The 14,818-nt window shown below is 32.1% G+C and overlaps 1 pseudogene; it reads right to left on the bottom strand.

The window, feature by feature from the left end:
* Positions 1-303: 303 nt before the first annotated feature.
* On the bottom strand, positions 304-13,861 carry LOC128174308 (multiple epidermal growth factor-like domains protein 10; annotated as a pseudogene).
* Positions 13,862-14,818: the final 957 nt, after the last annotated feature.

Genomic DNA, 14,818 nt, shown 5'->3' with positions numbered 1-14,818 from the left:
TGGCAAAGTCATTGACAATCTACAAAATTATATTTGATTCATTACTTTGAAGTCATGATCAATAATAAGAATTAATCATTTGTTCTAAACGAAATCAACAGAACGCACTGTATATGTTTGAAGTAACTGCCATTTCATCCCCCATAGACCTGGTATTTTCCTGTTTGCAAGTTCCATTACGAGATCTGTAATTAATTTACCTATTTTGTACAAAGTATGCACATAAATGATACTGCATAAAGTTTGTTTTGCAATTATAATATTCAAGTTTTTTAAATGTATAACAGCTAGAAATAAATTTTGTCACCTGTATAAAATAATACCAACAAGAAAGGTAATAACAATGACAGCAATACTTCCACCAACAAAAGGCAAATTCTGAAGAAGAATTCGACATTGGCATACTGTAATCTATGTTTTTTTTTTTCATTGAAAAACAATAAATAAACCAAATTCAAGCGAAAAATTACACCAACCAAAAAATTGAATGGGCGCATCATAAGATTAAAGGAGCACAAAAAAATATGCATTACATTATAATGCCGCCTCTTTGTATTAAACAGTGAATTTAAAATGAAAAAGATAATATTAAAATATTAAAAAGAACCATAGCAAGGCTTAAACATTCCCCAGTCTCGTGATGACAAGCTTGGTTGTGACAGTTTTCATCACACTTTTGTGTGCAATTGATTCCGAAGAAAGATTCGTCACAAGCTGCAAAAATTTAGATGACAAAGAACGTTAAATACTACTAAATTCCATAAGTTAAGCACTTGCTGTAATTGAATATGGTCAGCTAAGTCTTAAAGAGCAAATTCAGAACAGCAGACTATCCGCAAAAATTATGTGTAAACAAAAAAGTTAACATGTCAATTTTAGAGTAGTAGATGATTAAAACTTGCTTCTTTATTTTCAATGTTCATATGACCAACAGTAACATTGATGCAAACGAAATATCTTAAACAAATCAGCATTCTTGTAAAGTGTTACCTTCAAGAACTCATTGCTGGTTATTTAAATTGATATTTAAAAAAAAAAAAAACAAAAAAAAAACTTTTTGGCAAATTTTTAAACGAGAAATGTACTCACGAGTTTTACAATATTTTCCTTGATATCCAACATCACACCCAGTTAAGCATGTTCCATTAATGTGAAAACACTGGTTTATGTCACGTCATTGTCCACATATTCCCTTGCAATCTACTCCATATGATCCCTGCTCACAAGCTTTTAATATAAAACAAATGAACATTTAATTGGGGTTAGGGGAGGGGGGCTGTCAATTTGGCTCGTCAAAAGACTTGTGCATAAGAATGCCGTCTGCTTTCACCAAATATCAATATATTAAAAATTAGAAATTTCAAAACATTGTGTGGGCTTTTCAAGATTTAGAAATGGTTGCAGCAAATACAAAATTCTATAAAATGTGCTTTAAAATCCTTAAAAGCATTTAAAAAGACATGTGAATACCCATTCTTTTCTATAGAATAGTCTGATAAGCTAATAAGTAAGTTTTTGGGTAAAAGTTATAATCAAAAATAAATAATAATAATAATAAAATAATAAAAGAAATAATTAAAAGACGTTTTTGTCTCCGAAAATTGGGATCTGTATTTGTGCATCTGATTTAGAATAGAAAAAAATACATGAGTTCATGGATAAAGTATGTAAACATGAATGTGTGTCTTTTCACTCAAATTTCCTACATGTATTTCTCTTCATCTTATTTCCAACGCTAGATACTATCTTTCAAATGTATCTATAAATAAGCTAGTTTACTTTTACAAATCCAATAAATACTTCATCTATAATAACCGAATAAATGAGAAAACAAATTTAAATTTAGGAATCGACTTATACATGTCAATCATTCTATATATCATTCATTCAATAATGAACACGTGTTTATGATTAATATTGCCCAATGTTTCAATGTTTTCTTACACGAAAACATGTTATTAAATTATTTCCATTTTGCTTTGAATATCAGACAGATCATTTAAGAACATTTGATAAAAAAACCGGAATTAAATTATCTTATTTCTGATTAGGGTTGTATAAAGTGCTTCTTAAGATAAATATCATTGAAATCTACAAACAAAATGATTAAAACGTACACGAAAAGGGTAAGTCAGTGTTAATCTCTCTAAGTAAAGGCGTATTTAATTTGATCTTTTTAGCTCTGAAATTGAAACTTTCTGCTGTATTGACATTTGTTACCAGTATTTATAACTAATCATAGTAATAACATCATATATTGCTTAAAATATCAAAATCCAAATACCAACATTTATTATAGTTATTTGCATTCGACATACGTGTTTGACATAACGTTCCTTGATAACCGATTTCACAACCAGTCAAACATAATCCGTCTGAATGCATACACTGGTTTACATCACGGCAATGTCCACAGGTTTTATTGCAGTCAAATCCATATGTTCCTTTGTCACATGCTATTGATACAAGATATACTATTTATGATTACGGCATGAATGACAATCAATCGAAATCTTCTAAGCGTTTTGTTTAAATGTACTTAAATGTTTGGAATTTTGTATTCGTTTTAGAATACCTTAAACTAATATATTCAAGTGTCAGAAATCGGTCATTAAAAATAAATTTGTGTACATTGTATTGGATAGAACAATGTCATAACAAGATGATATCACTTTTGTTATATGATCAATGTCCCATGTAAATTTAAATCAAAATCATTGAATTTGCATTTTTTTAAATTAACATACTGTCGCGGCAATAATCCCCTTTCCAGCCTGGATTGCACCCAGAATCACACAAACCATTAACTTTGTTACAACCAGTGCATGTATTTTGGCATTGGTGAGCACAGTCTTGTCCATATGATCCCTTTGGGCAAACTGCAAATCACAAAATGCATCTATCGTTTTAACGTTTTAACGTTTTACATGTATGTATTTATTTATCTATGTATTTATCTAGTATTTATATTTCTATTCATCCATCCAATATCAAGATACATACCTGATTTACACATTGACCCACTATAGCCAACTTCACATCCATTCATACATAATCCATCTATGTGAAAACATTCGTATGAGTTGCGACAATGTCCACAAGTTCCATTGCAATTAACACCATATGATCCTGTCTTACATGCTATTGAAACCAAACAAATACATAAACATCGAAGAAAAAAAATTAGTTCACAATGTATGCAAATACGAAAACAATAATATAACATCATATGTAATAGTGTGGGTAAAACTTACATTCCTGTATAATTACATGTAGCTACATGTTTGTAATAACTGTTATATTGCCACTCAAATGTCACGAAGGTTTTTAAGATCATAATATTAGAAATATAAGAAATATAACAAATGACTTGTAAATCATACGTTCTCGACACCATTCTCCATTCAAACCTGGAAGACATCCGAAATCGCATTGACCATTTACACTGTTACAACCATTGCACGTGTTCTTACAGTTGTTAGCACATCCTTGTCCAAAGAATCCGTGCGGGCAAACTGATTGCCGAAAAATATTTACTAAGTAAATTGAATTCTTAGAGACATGTTTTTCTTCCGCATGACTACTTAATATGCTCTGTGGGACACTTTTTGACTATAACTCACATGCAATCCATTTCTCTACCTGTCTAGCCTATATCCTTTTTATAAGTATCTCAAATTCGACATCTGAACTTGTGCATTAGCAACATAATAATAATGGTAATAGCGAGCGCAGCTCCCCGGCGCGCAGCCCCGGCGCGAAGAGAGCTCTACCGGCAAGGCGTGTGTGAATAGAAAATTCGGACTAGTTGCACATTCATTCACCGGATTTTTTTGGCGTCAGTAAATCGGACCAGTAATGCCTTGTTTTAATCGTCCCAGTAATTCCCTATAAATATGGTTTCCCATTTCACACTCTCACGAGAACAAGATAAAAGACTATGTACATCATGCATTGTAAATAAAATAATTCCATTACATAAGACTAACAGAGTTGTCGTTCCTTCGAGTGACGTCACAATGGATTTCTTGCACATTGATCCCACATAGTTTTTCGGCGTCAGTAAATTTCGACCCACAATGCAATTTATCAATGTCGGACGATCTCACTAGACTTGATTCCTTCTCGCGAGAATCAAAGTAAAACTTTTGAGAAACAGATAAATTGTGTAATTTCAAGAATATCATGCTTTTTAAGTAAACAAAACAGTATATTTCACTTAGTTTTTTTTCAGGGTTTTTTTTTCAAAGAGACAGACGACACTTGACCGACGTGAAATTTGACGTCACATTAAGGGGAAATTACTCTAAGTAGTTATTGTAAATCTGCTGAAATATAAATACCAAAATCTTCTCAAAATCTTGCAAAGCTAACGAATGGGAACATCTTTTTTTTTAAATAGGAAATTAAACAGTTGTAACTTGCTCTCATTTGGATGAATGCTAACATTTATTTTTTTCACTATATATTTACAGTAATTTCCAGGAACTTTTTTTAAAAGGGGCGCGGCAGCACCATTCAAAAATATTTACAAGCAAAATGAAAATGAAATTCTCAAAATCAGGGAAATTCTAATCCGGGCCGGGTGAGGAATGGTGAGTGCGTAGTATGCATTTAGATCTTTAACTGCCCAATGGTATCTTTATTTTCACATTTATTACATCCTCCCGGGGGGGGGGGGGGTCAAAAACTGTTTCTCTTATATGATTAGCAATTTTTTTTTTATACGTAAATTATATTTTTTTTTAAACGGGGGGACTCTATGATAAGTCAATTTTTTATATGTACTAAGTTTAAGAAAAATGTTTGCTGCAAGAAAAGAGGAAATAAACTGCAATAAACATTATGTTAAAATCTTTATTATTCAACAATATTGTATCTGAGATAAATTCTATTTAAATAAATAAACAATCTTATAAATAATATAATAAATAAATAATTATGAATAATCAAAATTTACTAGAAAAAATAGGCATGTTTATATTTTATTTTGCATTCAAATTTAGTTACTTTTATTTTTATTGATTTATCATTCAATTGTATAATTCATTGTTTGATCACATGCTGCGCTCGCCCCAACGGTCGCACCGTAAAACATATTAATGATGATAATAATAATAATTATACATATATAGCTTGAATTGTCTTCTTTAGATCACAAAAAGAATGTTTACGCAGAAAACATTACCAATCCTTGTTTTACTTTTGTTGTGAAAATTTGTTTAGATAATAAGAGCCGATGTAACAAAGAAAAGTGACCTTCATAAAGTGATTACCGGAATATTGTTAGTTTATGAAGAAATTGTATTTGGTAAATAAAACAATGTTTTACATTAAAAACAGTTTTCAAACCTTCATTTTCTATAACTCATAATACTATTGCTTTTTGGTGTTTTGATTTATTTCATGATCTGTATATAAATGTAATTTTTAACATTAACGTGTATTTTAATCATAACTACAATTATTTCAAGTGATTATGAAATGAGAAAATGTGGACTATATACCTGATTTACACCTTTCACCCTGGTATCCAGGTTTACATCCCTCACATGTGCCCGTTTTTAAGTGACAATATTGACAGTTGACGTCAGGACAGGGAATGGCACAATTATAACCGTAAAATCCTTCTTTATTGCAACCTTAAATCAAAGTTAACAATGATATATTGTCTACCTACCACTAAACAGTCATATGAAGATAAATTGAAGTATATCTAGTTTCACACTGTTGGCCTTTTATCATTTTTTTCAAAAAATGGCAGATTTACGTATTTAATAATTTATTAGGTATCTTAAAAGAACTACAATGTAAACATGATATAAAACAATCACCATACACCTCCACCTCGCACAGTCTGTTACAAGCATACGAAGAGTAATCGCGCGGGTAGGAAACGCTTTCTAATCTTTCGTTGTAATATATGACGTATTGTCCATGTGAAGGACAGGATATGTTAAAGACAGCAGGTACGGTGCTTGTTGTAAAATTCTTGTCCTTAAAACATAGCTTTCCATGAAATTCATAATTATCAGTCGTATTGGAGACATACAACGAGAATCCCAGAAATAATGATGGGAAATAACTCAACGGACCTGTGTGAGAAGAAACAAAAACATGTAGAGTCATTTATTACGATTTCTACATCTAAAATACACCTAATACCGAGGTATGACTAGTTGTCTTAGTAAGTAAACATATGAAGAAATAATCATACGTAGGGAGATGAGAAACTACATTGTTGTAATTTGTTTTGTATTCTGTTTTTAATTGTTATGTTATTATTCTTTGTTTTATTAGTCTATAATTTAAATACATTTACTTCACATTTTAAATTTATTCAAAGATTGGGACGATTATTGTTTTTAAAGTTACATTATTAAACATTAAGTTAGTATTATTAGGAACAAACACTATAAATGAAAACAATACATATAGGAAGTATACATATTGATGAAATGTACATTGAAAAAAAATATCTATGTAGCATATATGAGCAAACAAATACTGGCTGTACAAATGTACAAATAGTCTCTCAATCTGACATATATATCACCATGTCGCCAATTAAAAGGGATTTATTAGAATAATCTAGTTTTACGAGTCGAAAATAATGGAATCAGGTATCGATATCTTTGCAAAGAAATGTTATTCAAATACGGATCAGTATTATGCCTAACAGTTACATCTCAACACAAGTGATGATATTAAAAAAAGAAACTTCAAACATTTAATCAGGAAAAATACGCCATATATACATTTTATCTTATTCATAAGAACGATCACTGAATCATTGAATTCCAAAAAAAAGTAAATTGCTCAACAGATAAAAACGGAATTTTTATTATCATAGTGCTGCAAAATTTCGAAAGGCAATGATGTTACGAGTAAGACTAGGAAGGCCAGACATGCATTTGTCGAAAACATATTTCTAAGGTAGATAACCAACCAAGTGACACGTGGAATTGATAAACAATTATTGCTATTTAAAGAAATTTGATGTGGACAAACTTAAAGACATCACGATACGAAATGATTTCAACATTATGCTCAAAAATAAGTTTGATATACTTCGAAACTTGGAGCCAGAGAACAACATGCAAGAAACATCAATCGACAAAAAGTGGGGAGAAATTAGCAACATCTTCATAGAGACTAGTGAAAAATGTATTGGATATAGGCAAAAATAAAGGAGTGAAGACAGGATAACACCTAGAACATGGCTTACTAAGAGATGCCAAAAAAAGGTAAATGAGGCTAACTCACTAAGACTTAAAAAGAGACATCGATCCTTTACTTACAGCCACAATTTTACAGTCAATTTTTCATGACATCTGGGAAAACAAACCCATACCAGGTGAATGGAACCCTGGAGTCATCATTAAAAAACCAAAGAAAGGCAACCTGAATGAATGCAACAATTGGCGAGGAATAACACTTCTTTCCATCCCTAGTAAGATCATGGCCAAAATCATCATCAGAAGAATATCCATAGCTGTAGATATCAAATTGCGTAAAGAACAAGCAGGATTTAGACCAAGGCTAGGATGTATTGATCAAATATTTACACTAAAAAACATCAAATAACAGTTTACAGAATGGCAACGACAATTATATATTAATATTATTGATTTTGAAAAAGCCTTCGACAGTCTCTGGAAAATTGTGCGGGCATATGGTATCCCACAACATCTGATAGGTATTATCAAGAGTTTTTATTTCAACTCCAAATGCAGAGTTGGGAACTCCAGCATCGAGTTTGATGTTAGAACAGGAGTCCGTCAAGGCTGTGTAATGTCATCAACATTCTTTATCATAGCCAATGACTGGATCATGAAAAATACAACATCTTACATTCCGAGAGGCATCAGATGGGGCACATTCACGACTCTAAAAGACATGGACTTTGCCCGATGACATAGTTTTATTCTCCCACTCCCACCAGCTCATTCAATAAAGGCCAACAGACTCCACAAGTATGCAGGAAGCATTTGGCTAAAGATAAGCACCAAACAATCAGAGGTTATGACCCTAAATGTTAACAACCCAACAGCTGTCAAAGTGGAAGATCACATCCTCCATCGTACTAACACCTTTACGTACTTTGGTAGCAAAGTACCAACAGATGGTGGAGCAGAGACTGATATAAAACAGAGGCTATCCAAGGCAAGAGCAGCATTTAACAACCTACAAACTGTTTGGAGATCCAGTCAGTTCACCATTAGAACAAAGCTAAAACTATACAAAAGCTGCATTCTACCTATCCGTTTGTACGGATTAGAATGCTGGAGAATGACAGAGAGTGATCTAAGCAAACTGTCAACTTTCCATATGAAGTCCCTTAGAAGGATCTTAAGACTCTTTTGACCCTATACCATCTCAAATCAAGACCTTCTCGACAGGTGTCAGCAAACGGACATGGCCACAATCATCTTCAGAAGACGGTGGAACTGGCTTGGCCATGTACTTAGATGGGACTCAAACAGCATTATAAAGACAGCTCTCTTCTGGACACCAGAGGGAAAAAGGAAGAGAGAAGGAGAATCTGGGGCACACTCCAAAAGCTAGCAAGTGACAGACAAGGATGGAGAACCCTCGTTACTGACCTATACGCTAAAGGTGTCAGGGGCAGTAATTAAATTAGTAAAGAAACTTACTTACGAGACTGAACATTTATAAATGATAATGACATAGTGTTCAAAGATGTAAATTCATTGCAAAGTGTTCATATCATTGGTCCTTAGTTATCAATATATCTGTTCAATGGTGCGGTGTTTTTGCTTTAATGTTTCTTGACGGATATATTGCATACAGTGGTGACATATCAGTTATCGCATATGTGATATTTGTAAATATTTAGTAGCTCCGCTTACTTAACCCCATTGGTTACCTTGAAATTGCTGCACCTTGACACTATATTATTCTGCGACTAATCAATAGATCGCCCTTGATTACAAATGAATTACATAAATGTAGAACCTCATCCAAAAGTTTTCGACCAACTAAAAAATATATTAGAAGGCATAACATTCGTTAAACATACAAAAACAAAATACACAGTACCAATTATACAAATCAGTCAATATTAAGACAATTTTTTTCTCTTCAAAATAGTCAAAATCAGTCAATATTAAGACAATTTTTTTCTCTTCAACAACCTTCGATAATAAATATTGTTTGAGACCCAAGGTCAATTTATGGGCATCATAGTTAAGAAAGATTCAAAATATATAACCAAAAATATGAGGAGTTTCAAGTAATAAAAATTAATAAAAACATAACGTCGCGTTTTTCAATTTAAACACATCGGGAAACTGCCTCACTTGATTCGACTCTGCAAAAATCACATCATTGGACAAATCAATTACATTATGACCTCTCGAGCATAAGTAAAATAAATAGCAATCTTTTGAAACTCCTGTCATCATGTGACTGTAATTTGGATGGTACTCTTTTTTATATTAGTGTTATTTTATAATCATACTTCTTTTTTATAAAAAGTGGCCGAGTTATGATGAATCATACAAAATAAATTGCATTTTTTTTTTTTAATTTTGAAATTTAAAAAATAAATATCATTTTTGTTTAAACAAAATATGTATCGTTGGTAGAATAAGACAATGTATAGCGAGCGAATTGTGTAATATTCAAACATATTATATTATAATTGATAATGGTTAAAAAATAATGCACCCCATTTCATATTGCTCGTCATGAAGTAGATGGTGATGTGATTTATACTGTGGATTCTGTTCAGGTTCACCCACCAAGTGGCGGTTTCTTTCCTATTAGCGGAAACCGCACATTGACCACCGTCCAAGCTCAGGTCGGATTTACGTCCATCTACAGCGTTACTGGCGTCAAATCTGGGATCGCCTATTATGTATGGATAATGTTGGAATGCTGGCTTTTGAAAGGCAATATTAACTATGAAGAGAAAAAAAACCCTCGATTGACTCAGAATGCTAACTGCAAAATGTTATTCAATTCTGTTTATAATTTGCAACAACATCATTTAGACAAACTATTGCATGCAAGCAGAAGGAAATGTTTATGATCCAATTAAAAGTGAAAAAAAAAAAATCAATGATGATGTAATTAAAATTTGTTTGCATTGGTAAACTTTTCAAGCGTAAAATATATGGTTTGTATCAGAAAATGTCGATGCCATAGAAAATAAATCATTGCACTTTGAGAGAAAAAAAAATATAGAAAAAAATGCAAGACGTAATGTCGTATAATGAAAACTCAAACAACATGTTTGACACTACAGCTTTATTACACTAACAAGGAAAAAGCACATGTAGTCATCTCACCTCCCCTATATTAGTTTATAATTTTCACAAAATCGAAAAGTGTAATTTAATATCTGTCTTCACTGTGATATAGTGCAGCATTCAATGATAAATGCTTACTGTATGCTAGATGAAAAGAGTCCTGGCCCCGAGGTTATAAAACTTTTTTGAGTACGACCTCATACTCCAAATCGTACTCCGTGCTCCAAATCGTACTTGCACTCAAGGTATCGAGTTTATAAAACTTTTTCATACTCATCCTCGTACTCCGGCTGAGTACAAAACGGCGATTTTCTAAGTAGGCTTTGGAGCTTTCTCAAAGTCGTACTAAAGACATTTAATCTTAATAAAACGTAGTGCAAACATATAATATTGTTCATTTTGTAATGTTGCTGTATGATACGCTATAATTCAATCATACTTACATGTATATGAATTAAAATGGAAAGTTTTTACCATTTCACCAATGACATATCTATAGATATAATGAGGGTGAATTTAAGAATTAGGGCGAGCTCAACCAAGATTATCAAAATAACTTTTAGATAATTTGCTTTATCAATTAATGTACTTATATAGTGTACTTGTAAATCTACGTACAAAATAATTTCATTGAATAGCTCTACTTTTTAAGAATTCTGCTTTTATTCAAATACGACACATGCTCCCCATCATTTTAAACCAAGAAATCAATGAACATGTATCGTTATCAATTAATTTTAATCGGATGCATTTGCTGGGTCCCTTCATTGATTACAGTGAGAATGTAGGTTAGTTCTAAACATTACAAAGGATGGGGGATGCATAAAAGTATAACACTTTCTATTACTTACGTATTCAACACTTATCATTTATGTTACATTCCACAAACCTTGGAAATGGAAACATTTTATAGAATAACCGTTAAATCAGTGGCGGATTTAATGAGGGCGCACCCGAAGTTAGATCATATTCCTTCTGGCAAGAAAATGTACAACTTGCGAGTCTTTTTTTTTTTTTTTTGAAAACTTGGTGGATTTCTCTACACTAGACTGATTTCAATGGTGTAATATGAAGAAAACCCGTGTGATAAATGGTGTAACGTACATAGAAAGCCCATTTTAGTTACGCTGTCCTTGTTTTATCTGTTAAAATATATACGACAATGGTTTCAAACTGGGCAAAATTGTTCACCGGGCCAGAAAATAAGATTGTTCATATACTTTACAAATACTTATTGATTCAATGTAATAATGACTTTTCTAAGAACCCATGGATTAATTGTATTCATTCTATTTCTAATAAGTGTGGTTTTTCAAACATTTGGAATAAACAATGTACTGCAAATGTTAATTGGATTACTAATGCTGTCAAGCAAAGGCTAAAAGACCACTTTGTGCAGAAATGGTCGGCTGATAATTCTTCAAAAGGTCATGTATATAAAACTCATTAAAATTAACTTTTGGATATAAAAATTTTTTTAGTATTCTACCATCAACACTTCGAAAAAGACTTGTTAAATTTCGTACGTCGAATCACCAACTTCCTGTAGAAACTGGTAGATGGTTAGGCGTTCCACTAAATGAAAGATGCTGCACATTATGTAATAACAATCAAATAGCTGATTAAATGCACTTTATATTAGAATGCAAAGCTCTTTCATGTATTAAGCAAAAATACTTGGAACCTAGATTTCGTGAAAGACCAAACACTTTTAAATTTTGTGAATTATTGTCTTCTTTAAAACTTAACAAACTCAAAGTACTCTGTTTATTTATGCATGGAATTTTTGAATTAGTCTGTTCTCCTTGAACATTTGTACATTTTTCTCATTTTTTCTCTCTAATTTGTACTGTACATGTACTTCTGACTCTATACCTACATTTGTGTATATATATATATATATATATATATATATATATATATATATATATATATATATATATATGTGTGTGTGTGTGTGTGTATGTGTGTGTGTGTGTGTGTGTGTGTGTGTGTGTACCTCATGTACCGTCATGTTGACGGTTTGAGTGAAATAAATTGAATTGAATTGTTCAAATATGACCAGTCACCCACATACATTGTACCCAACTTTAAGTAATTGGTTATACTAACTAGTGTTTTAACGACTCTTCCATTGTTATTTTATTTTGAGCTGACATAGTTATCTTTTTTTAAACTTCATCAATTTACATTGTCCCATTGAACTTGATTTTTATACCGACTAATATACAGTCAGGGGGTTCGAATCCTACTTTCTGTGGTTTTTCTTTACAATTGTTTTTTTTTTTTTTTTTTCAATTGTTTTTTTTTTTCATAGAACAGCTATTGTCTGCATGTGGATAATATTGGCTTTTAAAAATTGCCTTTCTCTGTAGTGTCAAAAACGCTGTGAAATTTAGAGTAATTTTTAACAAGGACCGTTAAAATAATACACACCTATTCTGAAAGTTAACAAAAAGCAATCTTACAATCTTACTTTGAAATTAGAAAGTGATCAATCAAGAAACAGCAGTCAGCAATTAAAACGCATGTTAATGGGCATTAGATGTAAACTTCAAGATAAGATTTCAAATTTTCAAGTTTTGTATTGGCAATATTTTTAAGTTATGACGTACATATTTGGCTTCCTATGTGACCATACATACTACACGTAGCTGTAAATATCTAGATGTGTTCTTTGTCAAATATAGGCAGCAACTTTTATTTTGATTTTACTGCCGGAAGGTACGGTATCCATTCCTAACTTTCTGTGAGTATTTGATTTTTATTTTCCAAATATCAAAGAAATTTTGACCACGGAACATCACCTACCTTATGATCTTTTTCATTTATTTCAAATTAAAACATCGAGAACATATATAGACATGTCTAAGTGTACGTAAAGTGAAATGCATTATAAGGTTTAATATTTGATTAAAAGCGCTCGAATATAAGGACGGTGGGCCCCGGTGATCCCATAGTCTTAAGTCTTCTATTAGTGTCTTTCCACAAATGATTATTTAAAAATAAAATTTGGTGTAATGACAACAAATTTTATTTTTAAATACACGATTATGGAAAAACATTTAATGATCGATGTATATATTCTGCTTGAGAATTCGTGTAATTAACAATTAATTAAAAGCTTGTTTATGTAAAAAAAAAAAAAGGATAACACTTGAATTAATTATAACACGCATGATAAAAGCTAAAAATTACCAGAGAGAGAGAGAGAGAGAGAGCTACAGACCGTTAATTACCTCGTTCTTTTTAAATTTGTTGATATCTTCGCCCCTACCCTCTTTTCCAAAAACATTTGACATAAACACAATTTGTTGATGATTTTACTAATTACACTGGATTTATCTTCTTTGTTGCTTATACGTTATATTATACGTATATTAAGTTATAGATGATGACACATCTTAATGTTTGCAGATGAAAAAAGGGCATATGTACATGTAAATAATGTGTTTCATTTTGTTGATAAATAATTAATCTGAATACTTGTACACTTTGCCTACATACAAGGAATAATTACATGAATTACCGTGCTCTGTCTTACTCCAAAGACGTAAAATGTCATCCACCGGCTTTTTGAGCATACTCCAAATAGTACTCAGCGGTGAACGTACTCCAAAACTTTTATAACCTCTGCTTTTTAGAGTCGTACTCAGTGGATCACATACTCGGAGTACTGAGTACGTGTTGGAGTATGAGTATGGAAAAAGTTTGATAACCTCTGGGCCTGGTTTTTTTAAATCAAATATTTTTCGTTACATCACATACATCTATTCTGGAATTTTCCAACACATCTTCACCGGAACGCACCGTGTTATAAAAAATGATATAGATGGTATCAAATATAAACCATTATCCATTATTAAGGTGGGTCGCGGGTTTACCCCTCAAGAAATCTCACTAGAAAACATACCCTGAAAATTTTTCAAAACGTTCTTAAGGATTTACAGTTCGTTATATTAAATTTTTATTAAATTTGCCTACAACACTGTGCCGCATAATTATGCCACTGCCAAGGTGGCATTTTTGCACCCGCTTAAGCTGTAAATATCGAAAAATTCATATATGTACAGACCCTGAAACGTGCTACTACAACAGTTGCACGGTTCGGTTCGTTACGATTTTTGAACGGTACGGTTCGCTTTGTGAACGGTACGGTTCGTTTTGTGAACGGTACGGTACGCTTTGTGAACGGAACGGTTCGCTTCTTGCACGGTTCGCTTTGCTAAAAACAGCTGCACGCTTTGTGAGCGGTTTGCGCGCTTTATTAATGAGGTAGGCGTGGCCTGCACGCTTTGATTTTTCTCGATATAATTTTGTTTAGTTTTTGCCCGATCTACTTCAGCATGGTGTTAATTATGACAAGAATTTTTCTTAATTTATATGATATATTACAAAAGTATTTCAATCGATCTATTTAAAATCAGGACTTCCATCCGTTCCCCCGTTTTTGATACGTTGTGCGAAACGTGTACTCAGAGACAACCGGGAAGCGGGGGTAATTTTAATTTTGATCAATCTGTTATTATTAGTATTTAATT

The sequence above is a fragment of the Crassostrea angulata genome, chromosome 2 (assembly GCF_025612915.1).
Source record: "Crassostrea angulata isolate pt1a10 chromosome 2, ASM2561291v2, whole genome shotgun sequence".
Taxonomy (NCBI): domain Eukaryota; kingdom Metazoa; phylum Mollusca; class Bivalvia; order Ostreida; family Ostreidae; genus Magallana; species Magallana angulata.
This window is presented reverse-complemented; position numbering and strand designations above follow the sequence as displayed.